Source organism: Anomalospiza imberbis, chromosome 12 (assembly GCF_031753505.1).
Source record: "Anomalospiza imberbis isolate Cuckoo-Finch-1a 21T00152 chromosome 12, ASM3175350v1, whole genome shotgun sequence".
NCBI lineage: Eukaryota > Metazoa > Chordata > Aves > Passeriformes > Viduidae > Anomalospiza > Anomalospiza imberbis.
Window position 1 is genome coordinate 9,762,192 of NC_089692.1, and position 21,586 is coordinate 9,783,777.

At 37.4% G+C, this 21,586-nt stretch overlaps 1 long non-coding RNA gene across 1 annotated transcript; it reads right to left on the reverse strand.

Moving 5' to 3' along the window:
• Positions 1–5,317: 5,317 nt before the first annotated feature.
• On the reverse strand, positions 5,318–12,771 carry LOC137480969 (uncharacterized). Its single transcript, XR_011003219.1, has 3 exons — positions 12,560–12,771; positions 11,130–11,194; positions 5,318–5,537 (listed from the first exon to the last, which is right to left on the reverse strand). It is a non-coding gene; the product is annotated as an uncharacterized lncRNA (long non-coding RNA).
• Positions 12,772–21,586: the final 8,815 nt, after the last annotated feature.

Here is a 21,586-nt window from a genome sequence, read left to right on the forward strand (position 1 = left end):
AATTTGGAGTGATGCATTTATCTCAGGTATTAGAAGCGTTTATATTGCTGCATTACCAAAGAGGATACGTCCAAACAGCAGCCTTCAGGCTCTCAGAGGTCTGGAGAGAGATGTGGTTATAGAGGATTAAAGAAGAAACCCTCTATGCAGAAAGGGTTTGCTATGCCCAGCTTTTGGAGAAAACGCAAATAGCAGGATGAAGTTTGCTTGTTATGTTTTATCTGCCAAATTCCAATCTCACTGCGAAAATGACAGGCCAGAGGACTTCAGCAGTGTTATGTTCTGCATTTGGGGAATGAAACAAAATGAGGAAAAAGGGGATTGAATTTGGCCAGTACACTCACTAATTGATGCATTTGGGGGATTTTGTGTGAGAATCCTCTCTCCTTTTGCCTTGCATCTATTTACATAAATACCATATTTTCACTGGTGATCCCCAGATTTTTGTGGGATCCTGCCGTCTCTCCACAGGAACATTACATTTTGTCCAGGTCTTGGAATAGGTTCTTCTGTTCTTGTGTTTCAAAAATCCAGGAAACAAAATAAAAGCAGCATAAAAATGAAATATAAATAAACCAAGACCCACACAACTTTAAGGAAAATATAGTTTGGAGACCCTGACAATACCACCTGTCATGGATGCATCTCTTACAACACCCTCACTACAAGAACTCTTGACAACTTCAGTTCTCTTACTTGCAAGCTTGCACATTACTCACAAGAAAAGGTTCTTGACAGTTAAATATATTACATACAGAGTCTTTGTACTAGGAATCCAAGTTGCATTCCCCCCCCACCTCTTTTTTTTTTTTTTCTCCCTCCCCTTTATCAAACAGTACTATTGACTGGGGAGCAAAAGCCCCTAAGATAGTAAATCTTCCGACCATGAAGGGAAATGGAATGGTTTTCTAATGGAGTCTATCTGAGTGCCTCTGGCTTTTAGAACCTGTCTTTAAAGTCTGCTTACTGAGGCATAGATGACCACTCAAACACAGACAGATTTGTCACTTTGGTTTTCAGGACACCCATCCTATAAAGACCACAAGGTAATTGCGAGGACTTCAGTGGCCAGACATTCCCTTGCTATTCATGAGGTTCTTGAATTGGATTTAATTTCATGCCAGATTTGACTCTATCAATGGAAGACCAGCTCAAATGATTTCACAAGAAATGCTCAAATAACACCACTCATTGTTACAAATCTTTTTATGCTCTATAATGCAGAGCAAGTCAAGATGTTCTGACTGTAAAAATCAAAGTATAGCTAGTATTGTCCCAATGGCTACTGTAAACATATGAAGGTGTACAGTTAAGGATATACCTTTACAGAAAAAAAAAAAAAAATCAAACCCCAAACAAAGACTTGGATAAAAAGTCACCTTTTCTCAACACTCATAGTTATATTGTCATCTGGCTTGATAAGATTTATTCCAAAACTTCCCTGGTTTTATACCTGCTGCCATAAAAAATGGTGCAAATTGGTTCCATGAAACCACCTCCCCCACAGCAGGAATGTTAATAACCATGTTATATTTGGTTCCTTTCCTGAGTCTGGTTAAAACTTGGAAGAACAAACCTGGTTTATGCCAGTTGAAGACTTGTACCCAATAAAATGCTGAACTGAACAACACAACAGCCACTATTTCTGTGCTCTCCAGGAAAGAAAGAGCACATTGTGTTATTATAGTACAATGCCAGATTTTTTTAATGCCTGCATTCATAGCTCCTAAAGTATTTCATCAAGCCACTCAGACTGTAGGCATGAAACAAATAAGGTGGCTGGAGCATTGCTGTGTCTTAGTTCCACTTGCTGCTACCAGAAAAGTCTGTCAGTGGCTCCTGTACTTAGATACAAACGCTTCAGCATTTGACAGTGTTTGCATGTTCCTGAATCCCCATAAAATGCACTAGACAAGAGTGATTTCAAAACCACTTAAACAGTATATCCAGAAACTGTTCTTGAATTCAAAACTTTTTAAAGAAGAACAGAACACGAAAAGATAAACTCAAAGGAAGGACCAGGAAGCAAAATGCATTAGAGAGCAAACAGAATGGAAACAGAGAATATGTGAAAAAAAGATCAATGGGAGAATCTAATTTTTTCTTCCTGCCAATCCAGCTTTATATAGAGATGATGCTTACACGTCTTTCATAAACAAGGACGTAGAGAAAAAATTACCTGACTGCACAAGTAATATGAAATAATTATTATGCAAAGAAAAAAGGTTCATTAATTTCTCCTGGCTTCAAAACTTGAAAAAATATCAAAAGGTTCAATAAGATTGAAATAATAAATTGCAATACTATAGGGGAAGAAATTTCATTCTGCAGAAAAGAGAACAATTAATGTTTAGATTTATATTTAAATTAACTAACATTGTAATACAAAGTTACATTTACTCACACATAGAGTCCTGATTTCAACCTGTGTAAGTCTGCCATGAAAAAAAAACCCTGGGTTTCACCAGTGATGAAGCAAACATAGTTATGAGTCTATTTTAAACACATTTCACACACACACTGCAGACATGAAGCCTCCAGAAAAATAAAATCCCACTGGATATCTTCATAAAAATCTACCTGGTTGTTTTCCACAAGGATTCTTATGAGTCATTACGAGCTTCTATGAACCTGATGGGGGTTTTTTTGCTGGGATTTTTAAGTCAAAGAGAACAGAATGTTCTCAGTAGCTCCTCTATTAAGTGACAATACAATACCAGAAAAGAAAAAAAAAAAAAAAAAAAGATTAAATCAGACTTTCTTATCTACAGTCTTACTGGAAATTTAGGGATTAAAATGAAGGCCAAACTATGTGCAAATAAAAAGGTGCCTCCTCTGTATAAAAATAATGTACACTATCAGAATAAAAATTTAAGATAGGTTCCCTACACTGTGTTCTACAAAGAACTGAAACTACAGCCAAAAACAGTAAATGGAATTCAAGACAGCTGCATCAAAGAATCCATTATTGGCCTGGGCACACGAGCACACAAAAGCAGAGAAATTACTATTATATAACCATCGAGAAATGGAAAAATTATTATTTTGGTCAGAAACAAGTAAAATTCTAATTTATTTAGAGAACACTGGCCGAGATCTTGAACAGAGTGAAAAGAAGCTAGATGCCCACATTCCCCATATTTTTTATAGCATTTAGGTTCCTTTGAGAAGTCAAGACAACACTTTCAATTAAAGTATTTTACATAATGATTTCATGGCTCGATCCTGATATGCACTGAGACAATTCCCACTGCATTTAGTAAAAGTTGAGGGCAGCCAGCATCTCTGAACACCTGACCAAGAAAACCCCAGACTATAAAACTTCTGTTTCCTTTGTCATGGATTTAAAACAAAAACCCAGAAGTAACCCTATCCCCCACCTAAAAAACCCTAACCAAACAAAACCCCAAATGAATAAAGAAACAAAAAATCCCCAGACAACTGTACATTGTGAGGTTATCAAATACTGCATAAGCCAAAAATTAAAATATTGTCATTAACTACTCATGAAATGCATGAAGCAATGTATGATATCACATATGGGTGGTGGAAAGCATGTGAAATTTTATGTCTAAAGTGAAAGCTATTTGATTCCTGTTGATCCATCTCTTTTAAAAAATGAGCAATGTGCCCTTCAGCTGGAAAACTTTGAGGTAGAAACTATCTAGGAGGACTTAGGATTTGGTTGTGCCTCTAGCAATGAGGAGGTGCTTGATTAAATGTTTTGTGCGTGTTCATATACATAATCCTGACTAAGTGCATATTATAGTTTTAAGTAGGTGTTTAAAATTTTCTCTCCATGAGAGCCAGGGATCTCTACATAATGTGTTTAGCTATGAGAGCAGTAGGATAACATTGCCTATGGTACAGTAGGATTCTATGTCCAAGCTATGCAGAAGTGGCAGGGTTATTTACCATTCCAAAAAAGTAAAGATGGAGTATGGAGTAATTTTATTTTCACATGGACTAGCATTCTGTAGTATATAACTGTCAATTGCTTTTAAATCCTAGAAGATACAATTAAGGGACATAAACCTACCACCTGCCACTCAGACTAGATGTTAACTCAACCATGATGCCATTATGGTTATGAGACAATAATACTGCAAAAACAGCATTACTGCTAGGCTGCCTAACCTGAGCAGCATCTGAATTTAAACAGTTGTCAAAGCACCTGGGTTTAAATACTGTCTGTGTGTTTTGAAGAGCTTTCTTAATTATTTACTGTATCTGAAAGAGTTCAAACTCTCAAATGAGCCTCTCTGTAATTCCCTCCCATCCAGCTGGATGCTGGGTGATCTCAAACTCCAAGTGAGATCAGCAGAACCTGTTTTTGCAGGGCATACCATGAGAAGCTCCTGGTCCCTGGCAGATTCACTTGCAGCCATTTTTTCAGGACTAGAATAATTTCATTCAAAGCACATCTTGGAGAAGGTTTAAATAGCTACAGTAGAAAGTATTCAAAATCTTTTGGATTTCCAAATGCAGTGAAATAGTAACTGTTCTAAGTCATAAGTTATGTCCATTTAGCATGACTCCTCTCACATAGAAAAGCTGGATTTCCAGAGGGAATACCAATATAATGTCCAAGCCAGACACCAGAACATGAGAGTTGAAATGAAAATCAATACAGAGCCATACAGATAAAGTACACCGAAAATAAAATTGTTTTCCACTGTAAATGTAATTTAAAAATCTAACATATTCAATATATTTGATATTGATTATGTTAGCAGTATTTCTGAAGGCTAATAGATACAATGTACTGTTTGTACTGAAGTACAGTACTGCTTTTGTTGTCCTAGCAACAGCCAGGAAAGAATGATCTCACAAATCAAATTCAATGGAAATGCAATGCTTTACAGAAAGAGACAACTAAATGATCTTAAAAGTATATTTTTAAGTTGCCATCTTTATGAACTTTATTCTGCCCTTTCCAAACTGAGATCATTCTAAGGACTAGGTAGAATGGGTAGCGTGAACCCACATTTTAATGAAGAAAAAGTAGAATGAAGCTAAATTGCCAGCTGGAATATTTTGCATATCTGTTCAATTTCCTTTGGCTACAGTTACCTGTGGAGCAGACAATTCCCATCCCCTCCTGTCACCAGTGCATCGTGGAGGGGACTATTTCCATCAAGAGGTATGAAAGCATACCTTAGGAGGCACTGTTATTTCTTTTTACTGCAGTCTCAAGCCAGCCCTATGGGAGGGGAAGAGAGGGGGACTGGACCTGTGAGACATTTCACAGAACCCACAAACCCAGTGTGCTGTGCTTCTTGGAGACATCTCGCTCTCTTTGATGTACAGAAAAAGGAACCAGAGAACTGCATTCCCAGCCAGCCCTGCAACATGATTTCATGATGCTGCAATCTCTGAACATCCCCCTGACCTCCATCACTTTGTGCTTTAGTGCAGAATCACATTTCTCCCCTCAAGCCAGGTCCTACTGCAAGTACTGACAGGAGTAAAAGCATTTTCGTTTACATCAAGTCTTATAACATCTTTATTCTATGAGCATCTTCAACAGGAATCATCTAAGGACAAGAAAGTGAATAGGTAAATATATTTCAAGGTCCATATGAAATTGGAATGAACCGGGGAACAAAAATAAATCATGGTAGGCCTTGAAGAAAATGGGAGGAATAGGTTTACCAGATTTATGGTAAACTGCACTTCCCTGTAGTCTCAAATATTTATGTTGGATTGTATTTGAGATCAGATCTAATCTAGAAATGGAAAAAAAAATCATACTATTAACCCTTCTGAAAAAGATTTACTGTTCATTGGTCACTCAAACTAGGAAATGTTCTTAGAAAACAACACTTGATTATGTATTATGCTCCAGAATACCCAGAGTGAAATCAGATGTGAGAAAAAAAATGAGTATTCCTTTCTAGGCTGGTAATTATTTATCATTTCACCAATAGAATGTCTGTATGTAGAACTGCAAGAGCAAAATGATCACTAAGGATTAAATATATTTCAAATTAAGTTCTGTTAACTATTTGAATATAACTCCAAAAAAAACCAAAACCCATAACATGAAAACACACCACAAAACCAAACTGGATTTTTTTGTAGCTTCTGAATTGAAACACCATTTAGAAAATCATATAAAGCAAGGGTTTAAAATAGATTAATTTGGAGTACTAATTCCCCTGTTACTATTTCATATAATGATAAGATAATAAGTAAAGTATACACATTTTTATATATCATTGTGAGAGAATATCAGCAGCCTGGGGGATGATGTAATCAGAGAGTGAAAAAGAAATTTAAAATATTGGAGTAGTGCATATTCTACTTCCTGGAGAAGATACCAAATCAGATGTAGATATCGCTTCAGTAGATTTTTTTGAATTGTTTAGCTTTGCCCTATCTTTACCACACAGAAATTAATAGTTTTGACTTTGTGGGTGGGGGGTTTAGTTTACTTTTGGGGTTGGTTCTTGCTGGTTTTGTTTGTGGGTTTTTTTTTTTTTCATTGACCAATGTGAACCTTTTCCAAAATCCTAATGTTGAATTCATTTAGCTATTGCTTATATTCTCAATCTTTGTTATATGAATTATCATATACAGTATGTCTTTTTATAGTAGCAATCTCCATTTATGATGCAAATTTCTTTCATTCTTTTGTCTTGTACTGACAGCAGATTCCTTAATTATTTTTCTAAATAATGTAAATAATCAAGTTTTTTTTTCCAATTCAAATTTAAAAGTAGAAGTATAATAAGTGAACAGTCATATAACCTGAAAAAAAAATGGTTTAAGAAATCTCTCAAGATGGGGGAAAGTGCTTTTCCTAGAAATGTTTTGCATTTTTTTTAACAATGAACTAAATCTGAATGTCCATGTGAAACTTCACCAGCTACACTGAAGCCTCAATGACACTGATCATGCAAGTTCAGAATATAAATTCGTCAAGGCATGCTGGAAATTACAAGAAGGACACAGTGAGTCAGATGGTAAAACAGCAATGCTGTAGTTTGTCCAAAGTCACTGGAATGATCCATCAGCTATGAATTTTCACAAATACCAAGAAATTCAGCAGTAGCTATTTTAGTGCTGAAGTGCAAGACTCAGGGAGATGAAATAGATGATGATGAAAAAAAATTCCTTTGTCTATGAACAGTAATAGTAATTTCGTGTAACTCATATCCCTGGAGACAAACATCTCTGTGTAATGCAGAATACTTTCATCAAGCAAAATGTGACTTTATCTCAACATAATCTCCAGGTCATGTCACCTCAGGGAAACCTCAGCTAAGTAATACTTCTGTCTTTCAGCTCCAGATTCAGCTTCACATTAACATGGTAGGTAAAGATATACAAAAGAAAATAAAATGCTGAAATTTAGTTGTAAAATATATATCCTATTCTTACACTAAGTAACATATTTTCAGCTAGATTATGGCTATAAGCCTATGCATGTCATTTTGGAAATATAAAAAATGTGACAGATATTCCTAATGTCTTGTTCATGTAGGGAAGCTGTATGAATGTTGAAGAAACAGTATAAAATATTCTGTAAAGAAACGAAGCTAACTCTTCATTTGTAACCATCCCTATTCAATACAAAAGGTCCTCATTCTCACTTAGCTAGTAACAGGTTAGAGGTGACTTAAGTTTAAAAATAAACATCCACAAGGGAGATATACTGTAATAATAGAGATAATTCACAACACCAATATTACTATGCAAGTACAATGAAAAAGAAATAACTAAAATTCTCCATTTAAGAAGCCTGCAGTACCTCTGGACATAAGAAATGCACCTGAGTATTTGCTGGTCAGCAGCAGATAGAACTGTGGGGAGCACACCAGCTTGTGAAAAAGTTATTTCTGACTCCAAAGCTTTACTGGCTTGTACTTAACAGCAGCTCTATGATATTTCTGTAGAATTCCTCACACGTTGTCTTTGTGTGTCACTAGTGGCAATTGGGTATTTGGCTTGAAGAAAGGAGACTGCAGCACACAAACTCATTTTAGCCCACTTACCCAGAAGGGAATGCGGGGAGGGGAATGTGAGAGCTTCAAAATAAACAAACAGAAAACAGATGGCAATTCAAGGAGTATTCAAAATGGGAGAATTGCTGCAAGGTTGAAGTCAAAATAAGCTTGTGTACAACGTTCCCTCCCTTACCCAAAGAGCAATTCTTGCTAACTCCAGAGAAATAGAAGTAAATCCATCCCCACTTAGCCCACAGAGCCACTGAGACCAAAAACACCCTTTCAAGGCTCAAGAGAAGAGATGAGCCCATCCCCACAGGCACCACCAAGCCTTGTGTTGCCTTGCTATCGCCCATGTGTTCTCCTAGCACTTACTTCTGCACAAGCTGATACTGGAATGCAAAGAGGGAACTGCTCAGTAGAATATTAGCCCATATCCATCTAAAAATGAAAAACTGTACTAGAGTTCACATTCTACAGGGCAGTTCTTGCCCCCAGATTCTTGTGATCCTGATCTAGTTGTCCTAGCTCACAGAAAGACACACTGACCTCAAGAGAAAGCCTCAAGTCAACAGAGACATTCCCCACCCAATATTAGGCAACACTTAGATTATGAGCTAGAATAGGAAAGTATTTATTGAAAGTCAATATGTATATTTATAGCAGCTATTATGACAGGCATCTTAAGACACTGAATAGTAAAATTAGACACTTAAAATAATTTAAACCAATTAAATGGAGCTCATTTAAAGCAATTAGAATACTCCAATGAGTAAAAAGGTCATCAATCTCTCTTTAAATGTACCAAAGGAGAACCTAATGCTCAAAGTCAGAAAATCTGGAAAGTTTGAGGCACTTTTCCCTCCATGTTGAGCATTTCTGTCACAAACACCTAAATCAGACAGGAGCTCACACACTTGTCAGCAGGAAGAAACACAGGATTTCACAACCTCCAACAGGAGAAGGGGAATAAAGGGGGAAGATACCTGGTTTGCCCACATTAGCCCATGTCTGTCTGCCTCCTTGGTTTGGTTTATCTACTGAATTACATCACCTGAACAAAACATTGTGTGGCACACTTCAATAGGGAGTTTGGCCTGACTCAATATATTGCCTTCATCCTCTCCACAAGACAGTGAAAACATGATTGTCCGCTCACAGGTGTGACTTTTAAGTCTCAGCTGTTTATTATGTCTCACAGTTCTTCTTGGTTAGGAAGGAAAATCATCAAGAAAGACATAAAATTTGACATTGAACCCATTTCAAATCTAGGAAAAAGAGAAACAGCTGCTCTTGGTTTGGTCTGGCATATTCTCTACCACTGGCAGCTGCTGAACCTGCTGTGCTGCTTTGCTCAGCAAAACCAGGATCTAACATAATAGAACAGAAATAGGTTCACAGAAGTGAAACAATCAGACTCACTGGAATGCTCAAATCTTGTCCAAGCACACACTAAGCCAACACAGAGAGACAGTTGGGGAAAAAGAATGCAAAGCAGCAGAACTTGGAAAGGTGCATAAAGACAAAGGCAAAAGGAATTTAGCAGATCAAAAGATCCTGCCCCCAAGTCTCGTGTTGTATACAATGAAGATGTTCCCATGATGCAATGACTAATGCAGCTTCATAACCCCCCAAGTGCTTTTTATCCATTCCATGTCCTGAGCAACTGGGACAACCTGGCAGTGTCAGCAAGTCAGAGAATGGAATTTGTCTCTTTCATAGCTTACACTGTAAAACATATTTCTGATGCAGCTGTGATTTGAAAGTGATCTGTTCCTTGCTTTAGCCAACAAGTCCACTGTACGTAAAGGAGAGCTTTTGCTCTCATTTTTCATTTTCAGAAAGAGAATCTTATTTAAGCTGGAGATGAGTAATGTTGAAACACTAATGTTTATATCTTGCATAAATATGCAAATAAAGTAACAGAAAGCACAGTAATTCAGCTTGTGCTATGCAATATATGATTCGCTCAGTTGTATACTTATTTTTTCATACAAACCCTCTATGGCTGTCTGGAATGCAGACAAGAAGTTGCTAATCCCACTAGAGTAGGATTAGAGTGCCTAATATGACCACAAATATAAGCACAAAAGTGGTATCTAAATAAACCAATTTTCAGCACATTTCACCTTGATTTCAACCACCAAGGCCTGTAATATACTTACATTTTAAGGCAGTTTAACTCCTAGTGCCGACCTTATTTATGCAATTAGTTCAAATAGCACAGCCATCAGTTTTGTCCAAAACTTAACTGAGAATCCCTAGAATGCCATCTCTGTCTATACAAAATTGGGCAAGATGCATGCCGTGGAGAGGGATGAATGATGATTCCTTCTTAGGAGTATGTATGCACATATGCTGTGTGTTGGAGAGACAGACTGAGTACAGAAAACTGTCACAACAAGCAGAAAACTACAATGTAATATGCTACTGATCAAGGAGATTTAAATACCAAAGCAAGAATAAAAGTCACAGTGCAAAATGCTAGGGCCCAAAACAAGTTAGGACATACTAATGAATATGGACAGATATAGAGCTCCTTCTAAATAATCACCTCATTTCCACTGATATTGTTTCATCCCAGCATCACAATCAAAGGAAATAGACTGAGATCACCAGATCAGCACCACAGGAACCAACTAGACTATATAAATATGCATAAAAGATGAGAAAATGGTGTACTACACAACAAAATTCTGGCAGCACTCAATGCTTACCTAGCAGTTTGCAGGTTTTAATATTTGCTTTAATGAAGAAATAAATAATTAAGACAATTAGTCATGTTCAATTTGTTTAGAGACCTATAGCAATGATCCTTATGGATCCCTTCCCAGCTGAGATATTCTATGATTTTATGATTGGACTACACTTGATCAAAATGCAATGTATTGCTGGATGGTTGACAAACAAACCAACATAATTCAAGTATGGAAGCAAACCCTGCTTTTGCTCACATTAAAAGGCAATATTTTCAATAAAGAGGAACATCAAGGGTTTCAGGAAAGTGTATACAATAGCCTCAGTTAAAAACAAAATCCATAATGTTTTATAGCAATTGGTCAGTGTGCAATTGTTTCTCATCCGAGAGTTTTTAGCAGACAAAACTCCATGGGTTTCTGTGACAGAGCTTGCTTTAATCAAACAAGACTAGAGTAGGAATTAATCATTTTTTCCTACCTTCACTTCTTTGACACAGCACAACTGACTTGCCTTCAGTAGAGATGTTCCTGATTTTACATCAGCTGTCAAAAGATAGAAGAGGGGTTGAATGCAGTTGAGTGAATTCTGGAACAGATGGATTTAAAAAAGCTTTAACTCACCACCCATTCAGCCTATATCATCAACCACTATCAACTATGATCTCATCAGCGCTTGACACCACTAATATATCATGAAGGACAAAATGATGCATGTATTCACAGGTATTGCAGGCTGTATTTTCTATCTGGCTGATTTTAGGGAATCATGAGAATTGATGCAGATAGAGTTATTCCCTCAGTGGATTTTAAAGTTCTTAAGTAAAATCAGGGTCATTGCAGGGACAAATAGCAAAAATACTGTGGCACTTCTTTATCCTTTAACCTTTTAGCAAAAAGCTAAATTCTTCAAAAACAAACATAATTTAAAATGTATAGTATTAACAAACAGTGAAGAACCTTCTCCTTCAGCTGTATTATCGCCAAACTGAATCAGCAGAACAAAATAAATTAACATATTGGGAGTACAGAACATAGTTCACTCTGTCTTAGGAGAAACTAAAATAAATATAAACTTGAGTTTCCATTGTGATTTAACTCTTATGATGAGTGGTTTCTCTAACAGAGCATTATTCTGTGATACTATGGGTATGCCAGCACTTCACAAGGGGCAGAAAATATCTTTATTTTTACTACAGACAAGGAAACAAAATAAGTTAGTTTCCCAAGGAAAATGGCAAATCCAAGTCTACAGTGCCCAGCCCTCTCCACCACGTTCCCCCTAGTGCCATAATAAAACTGAAAATGTTTTTCATGAGAAAAAATAATTTCTAACTGCAGCCCAGCTGATACGGCTGCATCAAGTGCAGATGTTCATTTGGCTGTTTCAAGCTAGGCACCAATCTTTACTTCTGCACACTCACGTTATAAAGAAATTGCAATATTTATTTCATTCTTCCTACCCAGGCAAAGTGAATTGGAGGAACACTAGTTCCACCTCCCAACACTACTGTTTTATACTGGGAGAATGGGGGAGTCCAGCAATTTCATATAAATAAAAATAACATAAAAATTACGTTTCCAAGGAGAAGACACACACATCTCCAAAAGACTCACTGAAAACTGCTCCTGGAGCATATTCTAATTCCAAGACACTTTTTCTTTTTTTCCTCATAGGATCAATGACTGAATCCCACCAACCTCAATAAGAGGTTGGATCTCAGTAAATTAAAAAAATGCACTAGAGCACAGCCTTTCTCCTTCGGCAACTGTACACGTTTTCACATTTGCCTCTCTCATTTCATGTCAATGGGAAAGAAAAAAAGGGAGGTGAGGGAAAAGAGACTTCAGGCTGTAAAGAACATGGGTGATTATTGCCTTCATTAAGCAAAACAGTAAAATATTAATGACCTTTGGAAAAAGCCATAAAATATCAAATTTTGCTCTTTTAGTTTCTATGTAAAAAAATCTCAATACAGCATTGTCCATGTTTTGTGGTAACACATTAAATTGTAATCAGCTCCTAGTGAAACCAGCCTCCACTGAACAACCTCTGGAAAAATCCATAGAACAGATTTATTCTTCTCATTCCTCTTAATTAACTTGGCCCCCATCAGGGAAAAGTTTCTCTATAATTCTCTTGACTTCTTAGGTGACGCACACGTTCAGAGTCAGGCTGGTGTCTGTACAGCCAACGAACAGCCGGAACTCCTCACACTTTCCTTCTCTTTACACACACAAACCTGCTGTGGAGCTGGTCTAGAACAACTCCAACAAGGTTCAACCTCCACTAAAAGCAAGTGCACTCCCTGGAGTAAAAGGGATTTTTCTTCCAGAATCAAATTTTCAATTTGAGGAACCACACTTTTCCCTTACGTCCAATTGTTCTTCCTAGCAGTTTGCTCTGTGATTAGGGCAGTGTGGTCAATACAGGTTTCCTAGGCTTTAAAAAAAAAAAAAAAAACTCCTTTAGTGCTAAATGAGTCAAGGATACCTACACTGTTTATGTATTTCTCAAAACCAATATTTCTCTTGAAGCTATAATTTTCAGATGTACAGTTATTGTCCTGGTTTCCTCTGACTTATTACACAGGAGAGAAATATTTGCTTTTTTCCCTTGTAGCTTTTGTATTCTGACAAGGGCTAACATCTCTGGAAGCAAAATTCAGCCTAGATAAGTCTTATTCTACAAGAATTTAGGATCGTCTTCTTAAAGTATCTGAAATAATGTTGAGCAAAACACTCTCTTGACTGGCTGCTCCATGTTTTTCTAGGAATTACTGACATTACATGCAACTCATTAGTCTCAGTATTTGGTGCAACAGTAGATGAAGAAACAAATTTTGGTTAGTGTCAATCAGTCAATTGATCATACAACATTTTCAGTAAAATGACATGCCAAATTCCCAACATTCTAATGAAAGATGCTAATAAATGATGACCTGTCTGCTTGATTGCATACTGCAGGCTTTATAGAAAGTGACTGCGCTGTAGCCCCTCTTAGACAAAGGGCAAAAACTCCAGAGATAAAATTGACATTAAAGTGCAAAATTAATCCAGGAGAAAAGATCCAGAATGCAGGAAGCACACAGAAAGGAAAAAAAAAAAAAAAAACTAAACAAACATTAAACAAAACAAAAGTAATGTTTTTTTTCAAGGAAAATAGGGATTGACCAAGTTTAAAAGATTTTTCAATTTACATTTGTGAAAATTAATTAAGAAACATCAATGTAATGACTATTTTGGGGACACTTGATTTTGGAATGGTCAGCTGGCCTATGCACATCCCAGTGATTGATTGATCTGGTTTTTTTTCCATTTGTACAAGGAATAGCTAAAAGACTATTTTTTTTAAATGTACATTACAGGCACTTGACACTTACAACTTTTACTTATATATTTTTTTCCTCATGCTCCATATATCTTTAAACAGATATATTCTTTGAGGAACAAACTAGTAATTAATTTGTATACTATATTGATTAATTCTAAATTAGCATGGAATACATTAGGGGTGCCTGCAATATTTTTTGTTCTTTCAGTAGTTCCTTTTAAGTAGTGATGTTACAATAAAACTCCAGCTCAACAACATCTAGAAACTAGTTACAGTACAGCTCACTAGAGATCATCTTTCTATTGTGAGCCTGAAAGCTGTGATTAGCAGACACATTCTGCAAAGAAAACATTGAGAAATGTGATTTTATTGCACCTATAATTTCCTTTCTTCAACTTGTGTGTTATTCAGCAGAAACCTTAATTCAACTGGATATATTTAAAATAAGCCTAATCAGTGGATAGATTCAGTAGATAAGCAGTTGTGACACTACATTTACTTTTAATTTCACTTCCTAAAAAATTAGGATGGGAGTCTGACTTATGTATTCTCTGCACAGAATGAAGCAGAGTATTATAGAATGCATTTGCCAAAATAATAAATCATGATTGACAAAAAGAAATTTGTTAATACAATGGTTTGAGTCAGTTGACAGAAATTTTTGTCAACAGAATAGATAAAGGGATTCAAAAATGAAATTTTCAGATGAAACGGCTTTGATGTTTCTGATGAAAAGTATTTTGTTGACAGAATGGATCAGAGGGAAAAAATGCATTTTCTCAACACAAGGGTTTTAGCTCTTTGACAAAATATATTTCATCTCCAGATGTTTTGCCTGAGTTGTCAATTATTCCCCATGTCTGCCATTAACCAATCACTTTGCTGTCAACTGAAAGATTTCTTTAGTAGCAGCCCTGTGAAAGCAACTGGAGGTATTACAAATACCACTGCAATTAATCCCACTAAATCATTTGTTATGATGTTGTACCTAGCCCCATTCTCACCAAAAGCCAACTGAGTTGAAGATGTAAGCTGGATTTTGGGTTGGGTCTTTTTTTTTCTTACTTTTTAGCTTTCATTTACACACAATATATATTACAATTTCTATTCTTTATTCCTTGGAAGACAGTTTTATGAGAGCTGCCTTTCTGTTAAGGCATCTATTCCATAAAGATACACATATATGGTGAGGAAAAGGACCAGCTTGTTCTCCTGGAACACCTCAAGCAAGTACTAATGTGTAAATTGGAATAACTAGAGGAAGTCACCTCCTCCACCTCTGTAAAGGAAGTCACACACTTTCTCTGAAGTAGCTGCTGAAGGCAGCTGTGTAGGTCTATGAGTAAATAGGAGGAGGTGGGAAATAAATTTTTCTACATTGCTCATCTCCCTCTTGCACACAGGAGGAAGAGTAGCCCTGAGTTATAAGCTTAAACTAACCAAGTACATGAAGTGAGTAAAAGGAGGAGAAATAAGCTCTTTTTCTTTTTTAGCAGTTTAGTGACATGACAATTTTGTTGGCTCATATATGTGCTTTTTGTTCTTATATGAGTTTGTTAAGATGCTGCCATCACATGCAGACGTGCATTCTGCAGCCAGGTCCCAGTCTGGCTTTCATGAGCTCACCAGCAAGCATCCACACAGATTATTCCCATCAAATATCAGCACACAATTCCCCAAGGTCACTCAGGATAAAGAGTTATGTCATGCAAGTCCTACACCTGCAGTGGGGAGTAATCCAACAAGGAAGAATGCGGATTATTTTCTTCCCTGTGAACTGTCTATTTGAAAAATTGAAGGTGGATGGTAACAATAGCAAAATGCCACCTATTCACCTGACTATGAAGTTACTGTTGGGAGGAACAGTAGAAAGATGAAAATAAATACAGCTGCCTCAGAAGAAACAGTCACACCACTGTCAAAAAGTAGGGCATGACTCCAGCTGGGTGTTGCACAAGCCAGAACTTCTGAGTGCAAATAGTAAGATCACAGAATGAAGGAAAGCACAATCTGTGGGAAAACACTGAAACAAACCATGACAGACTTGGTGGCATCTGAAACAGACCTTTAGCAGGAGGAACAGCTAAAGGTCCTTTAGACCCCTTACTTCACCAACCTGTTCCCACTACACTTGGATCAAACTTGACTTAGCCAGATCTCTGTCACCCACCTGACATAGGGTTTGGTTTTGGGTATTTTGGTAACCAGGATTTTTGGCACCAAAAAAAACAAACTAGAATTTTAAAAAGCAGCCTCTTCCCTCCTCCACCCCCTGAAAAAAACACAGAAAAAAATAAACTGTAAACTACTTTCAAGAGATTATGCTTTTGTGTTTCCCAATGTTTGAAGAGTAATCTAAGACCTTCTTTTAGGATACTGTATCTTATCTTACAGCTTTGTGAAAGGATGAATCATGGCTTACTTTAGAAAAACTGCACCTGTTAAATAAGCCTTTAAAGATCTTGCTGAAACCTGAGTAAAGAAAAGTAATGAGCAAGGTAAGGGAAAAAAGCTCTCAGACTTCATGATTGAAATAGGCAGAACTGTGCAACACTTGTCAAGTGCTGTGTAGCATGGCTGTAGCAAACTGAAACCTACCTCTAAATAGTAATTATTAAAAATAGCACACACTGCCAACTTAGCTAATACAGGTTCCTGGGGCCCTCTTGATTCTGGGTTTAGTCCCCCTCTTTTTAATAGCCAGTACTTGTGTGTTCCTAGGAAAAGGTTTATCAGAATCTAGGGAGCACTACATATTTCACTTCAAATACTTTGCCCAGCTTATTATGTTTCCTTTTCAAAAAGAGCTGCTTGCTTTATTGTCACTGTCATTACAGGGCTTCATTGCATTCCCACTGGCTGCAGGGTAAAGAACTATTGCTCTATGCAAAGGATAGCCAAGCTACAGAAGCAAAATTGCTCCCTACACAATAACTACATAAATCTAATTATCTGCAAGGATAGGCCTCTCTTATAATCTGAGTCCCCATGGATAATTAAAGAGAGGTTAACATGGGCTTTTTCCTGTTATTTTCTCTTCATCCAGAGTGATTCTTTCTGTTCACTTGAATAGTAGGGGTTAATTTGTATCAACACAGTCAGTCAGTAGTGAATCCAGTACTCCTGAGTCACCTTTTTAGCATCAAGCAGGAAGAACATTTTTCTAATGGGCTCATTTCCCAATGTTATTTCAAAATATTTCTTGATATAAAACTTCCTAGATAAACATCAAAGCTGTTTATAGCAAAGTTATTGCACCTGTACATTCTAATTGGCTAGGGAGGCACATCTTCCTAATTGGTATTTGCTGACTTTCAAACAGGTGACTTTTCAGTGCAATGAATTTGGGAACTAATTCACACTAAGCCCACAAACTTTCCATGAGGTTAAATATAGACAGAAGTGATTAGCCAGTTGGGCTCAGCCCTTGTGGATGTAGAGAAATGTATTTGTAACATGACTAAACCAGTCCTTATTGTTTCCATCTGTACCCCAGCAACTACATCTGCACAACTCAGAGAAAATACAAACGATTTGCAATGAAAGAACACAGGCCACACAGATTACTGTTTTTTTCCCTGCCCAAAAATTTGCAGTTTGGGAAGGCAATCAGTGCATTCACAGTGGAGAAGAAATATCCTGGCTGCAGATTTTGAAGTGAGGTTTATAAACACTGACTGATCCCACTGAGAGCCCCACTCAGAGCTGTGAAGGGGATGTGTCCAGACCACTTCATTTCAATTAAGTTTCTGAAGAAGAACACAATTTTTAAAACTTAAAGACTACATTTTATTAGAGTGGAAGCATTTTTGGAAATTTAGCTAATGCCTTGATACATCTGAAAAAGAAATCATAACTCTAAATTTTCAGGTTTACTCAACATTCATAGACATCAACAACACAACATCACAATTGCTAAACACCTCTTGCTGAACTGGCTTTATTCTTGATGAATTCAATTAAATCAGACTAATTTTACTCCATTAGGATTCCAATAATGACTCCTTTGAAAAAAAAATAAAACAAACACCTTTAAATGATTTGTTTCAAATACAATATGTTCATAATTTGTGTGTTCTCTTTCCTCATTTTCCCTAATAGTGCACAACCTAAATAAAGTCAGCTATGTCATTTATGAAACTATAAGCTTGATGTTCCTGACAACTCCAGTGGTAAATATGAAATATACAACAACAATTTTGTATGTTAGAAATAAATAGCCATCTGTTTCATAATGATTTGGTGGGGAAAAAAAATCAGAACTTTCAGATTATGCCCTCTTATATTTTAACAGCAGTAGAAATATCTTCCCTTTCTACTAAAGCAAAACTCTGCCATTACATTTGATGAACAAGGCACACAACCAGAAACAAAATAAAGATGACAAAAAACCACAAGGTGCCAGCTATCCCTCATGCTGTCTGTGCCTTGGTCATCTTATCAAGCCTCATAATACAAATCCACAGAATATCTCTGCAGGATTTCTTATGCACTGGCATTTTGGGTAGCTCTTCCCTAGCACTTCAGACAACTATTCACTTCAAAGAAATTATTTCTGAAATTCAATCACATAAGAGATATGTTAATACCTAATTAGTTGACACCTTGTATGTCATGTAATGTAGCTACACCACTCAACATCAGGATAAAGCAAACTTATCTCAATGAACACATTTGCATTTTACAGTATGACACATTACTTTGTGATATAAACAGACAAATGGGATAACACAGGAGACATTCATTATTACAAAGTGGCTAATGATGGACATGTATATTTAAAGAAAATTCTCTGACAACCAATCAGTAGCCATTAAGCAATCTCATTTGTGTTAAGTAGGTCACAGCTTCCACTGCAGATAATCTTCAATCCATTCAACACAAGAAAAAAATATATCACTGAGCAAGTTCCCAATCTAAAACTGCATTCTCCTACCTGTGGTGCACTGACTGCAAACCTTTCTAAACACACCAAGTCTCTGTCACTCCACAAGAATAACCTAATAAACAAATGGAATGAAATAGCTAATAAATTAATAATAAACGTTCCATGGCTTTTTCTATGGCTGTAAATGAAAATCAGGGTGGCAACATTCCACAAATTAATACTTTTTTTTTTTTCTTCCAAGAGATGAGGGGGAGGGGTGACACAGTGGAGGAAAAAGAAAAAGAGAAATAGACTGATCAGGAAGGATACAGACAAAAACATCCAGAATTACTTTGTTCATATGGTTGTATTACATTGTACTTTTAATTGAAAAAAAATCTGATCTCCTAGTCTTGCCTGACATCAGTGCTGTGGGAGTAGCAGAGCTTACTTAGATAACAATTCACAACATTTCCTCGGTCTTGCATAGAGCTTCACAAAGGAATCACCATTCTCACTTTACAGAGAGGTGCAGACAGGATACATTTCTTTAAAGAGCTATAGAAAGCCTAGAACTCAATTGTGTGAGTTCCCAAATTGACTGTGGTCAGTGTTGCCCCATGCTATCTCTGCACTCATCAAATTCCTGCTCCACACTGTGCTTTTCATGCACTTGGTCTTTCTTGCTTTTATCACACAGACTGTGAAATTTGCAACTGATAAAGAGCACGTCAGATCACAGAACTGAGCAGCATTTTCTAATGGTGCAGCCAACATAAAGCACAGGTGAACCCACCAGAAAGCATCTCTCCCAGCATCTCTGCTCATGCTCAAATCAATGACTTATGGTACTAATAAATATCTGCAGGTCATGTTATAGTTTCAGCTTTTGTTTCATAAAATAAAGGACACACTTTGCAAGTTAGTTTTATGTAACTACAGGATAGGATAGCTACATATTTAAGCCTCTAGCCACAAAGTTTAGTCTATGTAAACTGGAAGTAGTTAAATATTTAAGAGGTATTTTGGGGGAAGACTGAGGAGAAGGGACGCAAAAATAATTTATCTGAGAGCCAGAAGTGCCTGAAATTCTTACTCTCTTGACTCAAATTAGGACATGGATGTGCCACAATTTTCATAATAAGGTGTGTGAAACTTATGTTACCAATAAGAAAGGATGATGTTTTTATTACAATTGATTTCTCCTGTTCAGAGACCTCCAGTGAGAATCTTTGGCAAGCTGACCCTGGTGCCAAGCACATCTTGCAAGACCTGTTTTCTCTGGGACCACGAAAAAGAACCAATATGTGAAGGGTAGAAAGCCAAGGTGAAGGTAATTCAAATGGGACTTAGACTTGATCCATCTTTTACAAACATGCTGAACATCTGCCACAAGGCTGGACAAACACATCATGGGATGGGTGCACAACTGGGTCAGGCACAAAGGGTTGCAGTGAATGGGCTGATGGTGACCTGTCACTATTGGGGTTCTGCTGCTGACTCTCTCCAATCCATGAAGGCCCTACAGAGAGACCTCGACAGATTAGAGGACTGAGCAATCACCAGGTGTATGAAATCCAACAAGGGAAAGTGCTGGATTCTGCACCTGGGATGGGGCAAACCTGGATCAATGGACAGACTGGGGAAGGAGATGCTGGAAAGCAGTGCCAGGGAAAGGGACCTGGGGTTTCTGGTTGATGACCAGGAGAATATGAGTCAGCAGTGTCCTGGCAGCCAGGAGGGACATCCATGTCCTGTGGGCAGCAAGCACAGCACAGCCAGCTGGGAAAGGGAGTGGATTGTCCCACTCTGCTCTCAGCTGGGGCAGCCTCACCTCGAGTGCTGGCGGCAGTTTGGGGCACCACAGTATAGGAAAGATGTTATGCTATGAAAGAATGTCCAAAGGAGGCCACGAGGATGGTGAAGGGCCTTGAGGAGAAGCCGTGTGAGGAGCAGCAGAGGATGCATGGTCTGTTCAGCCTGGAGCAGAGACTGAGGGGACACCTCAGTGCAGGTACAGCTTCCTCAAGAGGGGAACGGGAGGAGCAGGCACTGATCTCTGCTCCGTGTGACAGTGACAGGAGCCGAGGGAATGGCATGAAACTGTCTCAGGGAGGTTGGATATCAGGAAAAGATTCTTCCCCCAGAAGGTGGCTGGCCACTGGAAGAGGCTCCCCAGGGCAGTGGGCACAGCACCAAGCCTGACAGAGCTCAGGAAATGTTTGGCCAATGCTCTGAGGCACAGAGTGTGTCTTTTGGGGGTGGTCCTGTGCAGGGCTGTGAGCTGGACTCGATGATCCTTGTGGGTCCCTTCCAGCTCAGCATATTCTGTGGCTCTGTGATCACTAGAATGAAAGGGCTTCAAAATGAATAAACTACTATCATTTCAAGTACTCAACATGTATCAGGTAATTGAATTGAAACTCTCAGGTTAATGAAGGAATAGATTTCTAGATGCTTTGTACATTTTAGTATATTAACAAGAATTTTTAAATTACTCAAATATAAAACTTCAACAAACAGAGATAGAAAGCTTACAGGACCAAAAATTTACATGAAAATACACGACTACTTCCCATAATCAGCAAAATTATGAACAAATTCATTCAGATGAACCATTTTCATTCAAAATGACATTCTACTAAGTATACAGGGAGACGATCTTTGAACACCATTTGGAATAAATTCTATTCAAATAAGTATTTGAGCTGAATATAAAAGTTACTATGTATAACAA